At 29.7% G+C, this 9148-nt stretch overlaps 1 protein-coding gene across 1 annotated transcript in view; it reads right to left on the bottom strand.

The window, feature by feature from the left end:
* LOC119612982 (TWiK family of potassium channels protein 12-like) overlaps positions 1-8155 on the bottom strand; it is a gene marked incomplete at its 3' end in the record, with an annotated part of 14212 nt that extends 6057 nt beyond the window's left edge. Inside the window, 1 exon segment of the mRNA XM_037968888.1 lies at positions 7746-8155.
* Between the last annotated feature and the right edge of the window lie 993 nt (positions 8156-9148).

The following is a 9148-nucleotide window of genomic DNA, read 5'->3' as shown; positions in this document are numbered from 1 at the left end:
CTATAGGTGAGAGTATAGAACTGTCTATAGTCGAGACTATACATAGAACTTTCTATAGTCAAGACTATGGACAGTCCTATACTCTTGACCGACACTATAGAATTGTGAACCCTTTAAAGCTGTCTATAGTCGAGACTATAGAACTGTCTATAGTTGAGGCTATAGAACTGTCTATAGTTGAAGCTATAAAACTGTCTATAGTCGAGACTATGGACAGTCCTATACCCTTGACCCGAGACTATAGAACTGCCTATGGTCAAGAGTATAGGACTGTCCATAGTCTTGACTATAGAAAGTTCTATAGTCTCGACTATAAACAGTTCAATAGTCTCGACTATAGACAGTTCTATGTCTTCACTATAGTCAGTTCTATAGTCTTGACTATTGTCAGTTTAATAGTCTTGACTATAGAGAGTTCTAAAGTAACGACTGTTGACAATACCGTTATATAGTCTCGACTAAATTGTATGGAACCAATTATTTTCTATTCTATGTTTTTCTCTTTTATGAAATCATAGGATTATGATTTAATTTTGATATTATGACTAATATTTCCAATGTGATTAAATAAGGTTAAGTATATAATCATGTTGAAACATTTTGAACAATCATTAATAAAAAAAAAACAGAAATCTTTATAATCACCCATTTCTTATTTCTTTCTAAATTTTGAAAAATATACATTTAAACATATATTTTTATTCCAAAATTTTGAATATTTATAAGAGTATTTATTCTAGCTTTAATATAATTTATGTTCAATATTAAGAAAATTCTTTTTTTTTTTTATTCAAAATGATTTAACTTTTTTCCGGTATATTTTTTGATACGTTTTTTATAGTTATTTATTTATATTTTTTGCCTTATTATTTTAATTTTATATATATTTTTTTGCATAAAGTATGAGTGTTCTTTGAAATAATCTGTTGGAAGATTAGTTTGGACATCAATGTTTTTTTGAGTCTATAGATTTTTCTTTCAAAGATACTTTGTGTTTGGGCATCATTAATTAACTCACACTATAAATATATTAGAAAGAAAAAACAAATCTTTTTAACTTTACTCGTGTGTCTATGAGCCCTACAATGACTAAACGGAATGATGACGAGGGTATAATAATTTAGTGCCGATGTTTCAAATGTGTTGTGCGTGTGTGTGTGTGTTTTTTTTTTTAATTTAATAATTAAATTAATAATTAAATAATTAATTTAAATATTACTTTAATTAGAAAGTTTTTTATTAATTAATGAGAATGAATGTGTTCTATAGTCTTGTGTATGGACATTTATACACATATTCCCGACTTTTTTAAATTCTGTATAATATTCTCGACCATACACAGTTGTATAGTTTCGACTATACACCTGTGTATAGAGACTGTTCTAAAGTCTCGTTGTAGCAGTTCCATAGCATAGATTACAGACAGCTCTATATCCTGGATTATTGATAACTCTATAGTCTCGACTATAGACAATTATATAGTATTGACTATACGTATTCTGGATTATAGATAACTCTATAGTCTCGACTGTAGTCAATTCTATAGTATTGACTATACGTAGTTCCATAATATCTGATGTCTAGACTGGAAATTGTTCTAAAGTCTTTGTTGCAGACAGTTCTAAGGTCTGGACTATAAACCGTTCTATAGTCTGGACTTTAGACTGTTCTATAGTCATGACTATAGACAGTTATATTAACAGTTATTAAGTTTCGCCTATAACCAGCTCCATAATCTCGTCATTGATATCTCTTTAGCCTTGATTATAAACAGTATAGTCCCGACTATAGACAGTACTATATTCTTGACCATATACAGTTCCATAGTCTCAATTATAGACAGCTTGGTTGTAGGCAGCTCTATATTAGCAGACAGTTCTATGGTCTCGACTATAGACAGTTCTATAGACTCGACTATAATCAGTTCTACAGTCTCGACTATAATCAATCCTTCAGTCTCGACTACAGACAGTTCTATAGTCTCGACTAAAGATAGTGCTACAGTCTCGACTACAGACAGTTCTATAGCCTCGAATAAAGACGGTGCTATAGTCTAGACTATAGACAATTCTATAGAAAGATCTGTCTAGACAGTTCTATAGAAGAATAAGAGAACTGTCTATAGTATCAACTATAGACAGTTCTATAAGCTCGAATGTAGACAGTTCTATAATCTCGACTGTACACAGTTCTATAGTCTCGACTATAGAGAGTTCCATAGTCTCGACTATAAATAGTTCTATAGCATAAAGTTTATACTATAAACTATAGAGAGTTAGACTATAGACAGTTATATATTCTCGACTATGGATAGTTCTATAATCTCGACTATAGACAGTTCTATAGTCTAGACTATAGAACTGTCAATAGTCGTGACTATATTAAACTGTCTTTACTCGAGACTATTCAAATGTCTATAGTCGAAACTATTGAAATGTCTATAGTCGTGGCTATAGAACATTTTATAGTCTAGTTCAGTTCTAGTTCAATTATCTCTTTAGTCGAGACTATTGAAAAGTCTACAGTCGTGATTATAGAACTGTCTGTACTCGAGACTGCATATAGTCCAGACTTTATAACTGTCTATAGTCAAGACTATAGAACTGTCTATACTTAAGACAATAGAACTGTCTATAGTCGAGACTATAAAACTGTCTATAATCGAGACTATAGAACCGTCTTTAATTTAGACTTTAGAACTGTCTATAGTTTCGACTTAAGACTCTTCTATAGTCTTAACTATGTATAGTTTTATAGTCTCGACTATGGAACGTTTTATAGTCGAGACTAGACATTCTAAAATGTAACACCCCCTAATGTTTATATACTACATATCTAGAAAAATATATAAAACAGTTCAATACTGTTTGGCATCCAAAAATAATACAATAAATACATTTCGAAATCGTACATGAAAAACTGGCAAAATAGTAATTAATTTAAATTTTTGTTTTCGCAAAAATAAACTTTAAAAACAGATATTGAAAATTGTCAACCACAAAAATATTAAATGTCAAACATAATTTTGAAAAAAAAAAAAAAAAAATAAATAATAAAAGAATTCTTTAAATATATAAACATACTCTAATATCACCCACATACTACATTTAGTATAGTGCAACTACGAGTTATTTGAATGAATAGAAAACTTAGAAAACATTTAACAATTTGTTGAAATCGGTAGTAAAGCATCTTATATACCCTAAGATGTTATATACCTTAAATTGTCTCAATAATCCAAATATGTTCCTAATACTTAACAAAGTTCAAGCAAATTTAAAATCACTATAACATTTTTGAGTAGAACTGTCTATAGTCAAGACTATAGAACTGTCTCCAATCGGAACTATAAAACTGTCGAAAGAGTCGAAACTCTATATTTTAAGTTACTAATATGGCGCCAAATAACTGGTTTCGTGATCAAGTTAAATTGTTTGCATTTTATGTTTAAAACATGCGCTCCTTAAAATTAAAATTATTTCCCTCCTAATGGTGTAGGGTGTATCATACAGAATGCTAAAACAAACATACACTAAATTTTTGTTTAAATTTAAATCGAAAAAACTTGTAAATCATTAAACAAAAACGTGCTATTTATTCTTAATGAATTTCTGGTATTTTAGAATTGAATTTTGTTTTTTTTTTTCAGACATTAAGTTAATTTAGCCAACAGACAGATTCATAATATAACGAACATTCACAAAAGTACATTCCTTAAAAATTAAAATTTTCTATAATTAAGATTTAAACTTATGAAGACTAGAATAAGAAATCTTGTCACTGTCTCACATCTGAAGCAATGAGCATTGATTACCAATTAGTTTCTAGTTTAGTTCTAGTTCAGCTCTAGTTTAGTTCTAGTTCAGTTCTAGTTCAGATCTAGTTCAGTTCTAGTTCAGTTCTAGTTCAGTTCTAGTTCAGTTCTAGTTCAGTTCTAGTTCAGTTCTAGTTCAGTTCTAGTTCAGTTCTAGTTCAGTTCTAGTTCAGTTCTAGTTCAGTTCTAGTTCAGTTCTAGTTCAGTTCTAGTTCAGTTCTAGTTCAGTTCTAGTTCAGTTCTAGTTCAGTTCTAGTTCAGTTCTAGTTCAGTTCTAGTTCAGTTCTAGTTCAGTTCTAGTTCAGTTCTAGTTCAGTTCTAGTTCAGTTCTAGTTCAGTTCTAGTTCTGTTCTAGTTCAGTTCTAGTTCAGTTCTAGTTCAGTTCTAGTTCAGTTCTAGTTCAGTTCTAGTTCAGTTCTAGTTCTAGTTCACTTCTAGTTCAGTTCTAGTTCAGTTCTAGTTCAGTTCTAGTTCAGTTCTAGTTCAGTTCTAGTTCAGTTCTAGTTCAGTTCTAGTTCAGTTCTAGTTCTAGTTCAGTTCTAGTTCAGTTCTAGTTCAGTTCTAGTTCTAGTTCAGTTCTAGTTCAGTTCTAGTTCAGTTCTAGTTCAGTTCTAGTTCAGTTCTAGTTTAGTTCTAGTTCAGTTCTAGTACAGTTCTAGTTCAGTTCTAGTTCAGTTCTAGTTCAGTTCTAGTTCACTTCTAGTTCAGTTCTAGTTCTAGTTCAGTTCTAGTTCAGTTCTAGTTCAGTCCTAGTTTAGTTCTAGTTCAGTTCTAGTTCAGTTCTATTTCAGTTCAAGTTCAGTTCAACTTCAGTTCTATTTCAATTCTAGTTCAGTTCTAGTCCAGTTCTAGTTCAGTTCTAGTTCATTTTGATTTCTCAATGAAAACGGCAGTAGTCTTGGTAAAATCCGGTGATTTTGACCTGAAATATTTCAAGGTCTTTTTCAATATTAAGAAAATATGTATGTATTTTCAATAATTTTATTTAAAAACATATTAAATGCATTGTGAACCTTATTTATATTTAGCATATTTTAAAGATAAAATTGCGGTTTTTATTTCTCCTTACAAAACTTCACAATTTATTTCATTATATTAATTTTATGATTAACCATTACATTTTTATAATCCGTTTATTTGATAATGTTTTTATTTTAATTATTTTCATTTTTTTTGTAATTCGAAAAAGAAACTAAACCGCAAATAAAAACATCCCCTCATACCATTGAATTTACAAACAAAATATTTATATGACGCGCTTATTTTTATAGTTTACTTTTTTTTTGGAAAATTGTTTAGAAATATTCAAAGAAAGAAAGAAACAGAAAGGAATCTCTTTGAAATATTTAAATAATCGACAATACACTTTTGCACTTTTACACACTACAAAAACCATATGGAATTATTATTATTTTTCCCTGACCGAATCTACGAATAATATACAAACCATAGACGTCATAAAATTTTTAAAAACTATTTAATGTTTGCATAAATAATATAGCTAAAGGTATGAGATATAGTTTTTGAATATGTGTATAATTTAAAATACCTACATCATATTGAAACAAGTGAAACAATACAAACGATCGGATTGGACTACTTAGCAGATGTAAATACTAACTGTAACTGAACTAGAACTAAACTAGAACTGAACTAAAACTGAACTAGAACAAAAACTAAGCTAGAAAAAGAACTGAACTTGAAGAGAACTAGAACAGAACTAGGACTGGACTAGAACTGAACTAGAACTGGACTGAAACTGAACTAGAACTGAACTAGAACTAGAACTGAACTAGAACTGAACTAGAACTGAACTAGAACTGAACTAGAACTGAACTAGAACTGAACTAGAACTGAACTAGAACTGAACTAGAACTGAACTAGAACTGAACTAGAACTGAACTAGAACTGAACTAGAACTGAACTAGAACTGAACTGGAACTGAACTAGAACTGAACTAGAACTGAAGTAGAACTGAACTAGAACTGAACTAGAACTGAACTAGAACTGAACTAGAACTGAACTAGAACTGAACTAGAACTGAACTAGAACTGAACTAGAACTGAACTAGAACTGAACTAGAACTGAACTAGAACTGAACTAGAACTGAACTAGAACTGAACTAGAACTGAACTAGAACTGAACTAGAACTGAACTAGAACTGAACTAGAAACTGAACTAGAACTGAACTAGAACTGAACTAGAACTGAACTAGAACTGAACTAGAACTGAACTAGAACTGAACTAGAACTGACTAGAACTGAACTAGAACTGAACTAGAACTGAACTAGAACTGAACTAGAACTGAACTAGAACTGAACTAGAACTGAACTAGAACTGAACTAGAAATGAACTAGAACTGAACTAGAACTGACTAGAACTGAACTAGAACTGAACTAGAACTAGAAGACTAGAACTGAACTAGAACTGAACTAGAAACTGAACTAGAACTGAACTAGAACTGAACTAGAACTGAACTAGAACTGAACTAGAACTGAACTAGAACTGAACTAGAACTGAACTAGAACTGAACTAGAACTGAACTAGAACTGAACTAGAACTGAACTAGAACTGAACTAGAACTGAACTAGAACTGAACTAGAACTGAACTAGAACTGAACTAGAACTGAACTAGAACTGAACTAGAACTGAACTAGAACTGAACTAGAACTGAACTAGAACTGAACTAGAACTGAATTAGAAGTGAACTAGAACTGAACTGAACTAGAACTGAACTAGAACTAGAACTGAACTAGAACTAGAAACTGAACTAGAACTGAACTAGAACTGAACTAGAACTGAACTAGAACTGAACTAGAACTGAACTAGAACTGAACTAGAACTGAACTAGAACTGAACTAGAACTGAACTAGAACTAGAACTGAACTAGAACTGAACTAGAACTGAACTAGAACTGAACTAGAACTGAACTAGAACTGAACTAGAACAGAACTAGAACTGAACTAGAACTGAACTAGAACTGAATTAGAACTGAACTAGAACTGAACTAGAACTGAACTAGAACTGAACTAGAACTGAACTAGAACTGAACTAGAACTGAACTAGAACTAGAACTGAACTAGAACTGAACTAGAACTGAACTAGAACTGAACTAGAACTTAACTAGAACAGATCTAGAACTGAACTAGAACTGATCTAGAACTAAACTAGAACTGAAATGGAACTTAACTAGAACTGATATAGAACTGAACTAGAACTAAACTAGAATTGAAGTAGAATAGAAGTAGAACTAAGAGAAGCTGAAATATAATTGAACTAGAACTTATTTAGAACTGAACTAATATTGAAATGGAACTGAATTACTACTGAACAAGAATTGAACTGGAACTATAACTGAATTAGAACTGAAGAAGAACTCAAGTAGAACTGAAACTGAAATAAACCAGAACTCACCTAGAACTAAACTAGAACATTGACCAGAACTGAATACATTAAGTTTTTATGAAAAAATTTCATCTACAGCTTTTGGCTAAGATTGAAAATTGTAGTTTTTCAATGAAATATGTATTTACTCGTGTAGGGTTATAATATAGCCGACTATACATACAAATTTGTTTTCATTTTCTGTATAAATATTCGTACACAGTAAAGATCAGTCGACTGATGCATCCCCGGTTTTGTATTTGGATTTTCTTTATTTATTTTCATATTTTTTAAGATACATTTTTAATTTATTTTTTTAAATCTTGAAAATATTTCAAAAATTCCACCTTTGCTGCATTTTTTGGCATTAAACACTTCATTTAATTAACAAATTAATTTTGTATACTTAAGAACACAACAATTTCGAAAGCACTTATACAAAACACATATTAATTAAAGGGGTTTTCATAACAATTTGGTCCATGCGATGACACTCCCCTCTCTTACATGTTTTTTTTTAATTAATTAATAACAAAACTTTACATACTTTATTTTAGTATTAACCATATGATTTCATAATTAAGTTATATATATTTATTTTTCTTCTTTAATATTTTTGTTTTCACATAATTTTCTTTTGCGGAACATTAAAAATTAATATTACAAACGAAAAAGTATTGGAGAAAAAAACTATTTCATTTATTGTCTCTAAAAGAAGAACGAACAAAAAATATTAAACATTTTAAAGTGAATTTATTTTTAAATTTTTTCTTGAGTAGAGATTTTTATTTATTTTCAAAATTTTGTTATTTTTTTTAGCTCTCTTTTTTCTCTAGAAATCTCTCTACCAATCAATGGCACTCACTCGGTAATTGTTCTTATACACGCTCGTTGTTTTCGTTTCATAGTCACCGATCGTTGTTTATTTTCGAAAATTTCCGTTATTCACCGTTTGCCAGACCGTTCATTACTAAAAGTATCTTTTGATTTTCCTCAACGTAAGACCCCAAATTTTTTTACTTTAAATACAAATTTTCTCCCAACAGAAAACACATTTTCCAATTTGATCTTTATCATAAGAATACATTTACTTTAAGTAAATTTTACTGACGTTTTTTGTTGTTTTTCTATATTTTTCATTTTTGACGTCATTATTTTGTTTGAAAATCGGCGTCTGTTGTATACACTCGATGATGTTATTATTTGAAATGTTTATAGTCAATATATAAATTTTGGAATGAAAAAAAAGCGCAAATCATTACGTTTTCAATTAAATTTTATTAACGGGAAACAAGAGAAAGACACTTGTTGAATTTATAGACCACAAAATCTGGTTAATATTTTAATAGTTTTAATACCTTATGTGTATTTAGTAAAAAGTAATAAAAAACAAATAAATACTCAGTTCTACATTGTATTGTGTTCGAATTTTGGGAAAATTTTGTATTTTAGTGAAATTTTTATTAAAGAATATGGACTTAAAGTGTTCAAGATTTTCATTAGTTTTCGATTACACAGGTCAACACATTGAACAATTGAAATATAGATAGATAGATAGATAGATAGATAGATAGATAGATAGATAGATAGATAGATAGATAGATAGATAGATAGATAGATAGATAGATAGATAGATAGATAGATAGATAGATAGATAGATAGATAGATAGATAGATAGATAGATAGATAGATAGATAGATAGATAGATAGATAGATAGATAGATAGATAGATAGATAGATAGATAGATAGATAGATAGATAGATAGATAGATAGATAGATAGATAGTAGATAGATAGATAGATAGATAGATAGATAGATAGATAGATAGATAGATAGATAGATAGATAGATAGATAGATAGATAGATAGATAGATAGATAGATGGATAAATAAACTACAACTGGATTAGAACTGAACTAGAACTGAACTAGAACTAGAACTGAACTAGAA

Source organism: Lucilia sericata, unplaced genomic scaffold (genome assembly GCF_015586225.1).
Source record: "Lucilia sericata isolate MDLA Ls3-8-SP2 unplaced genomic scaffold, ASM1558622v1 Contig001895F_arrow, whole genome shotgun sequence".
In the NCBI taxonomy this organism is placed as follows: Eukaryota; Metazoa; Arthropoda; class Insecta; order Diptera; family Calliphoridae; genus Lucilia; species Lucilia sericata.
Note: the sequence above shows the minus strand (reverse complement) of the source record. Positions and strands in the feature narration are given on the sequence as shown.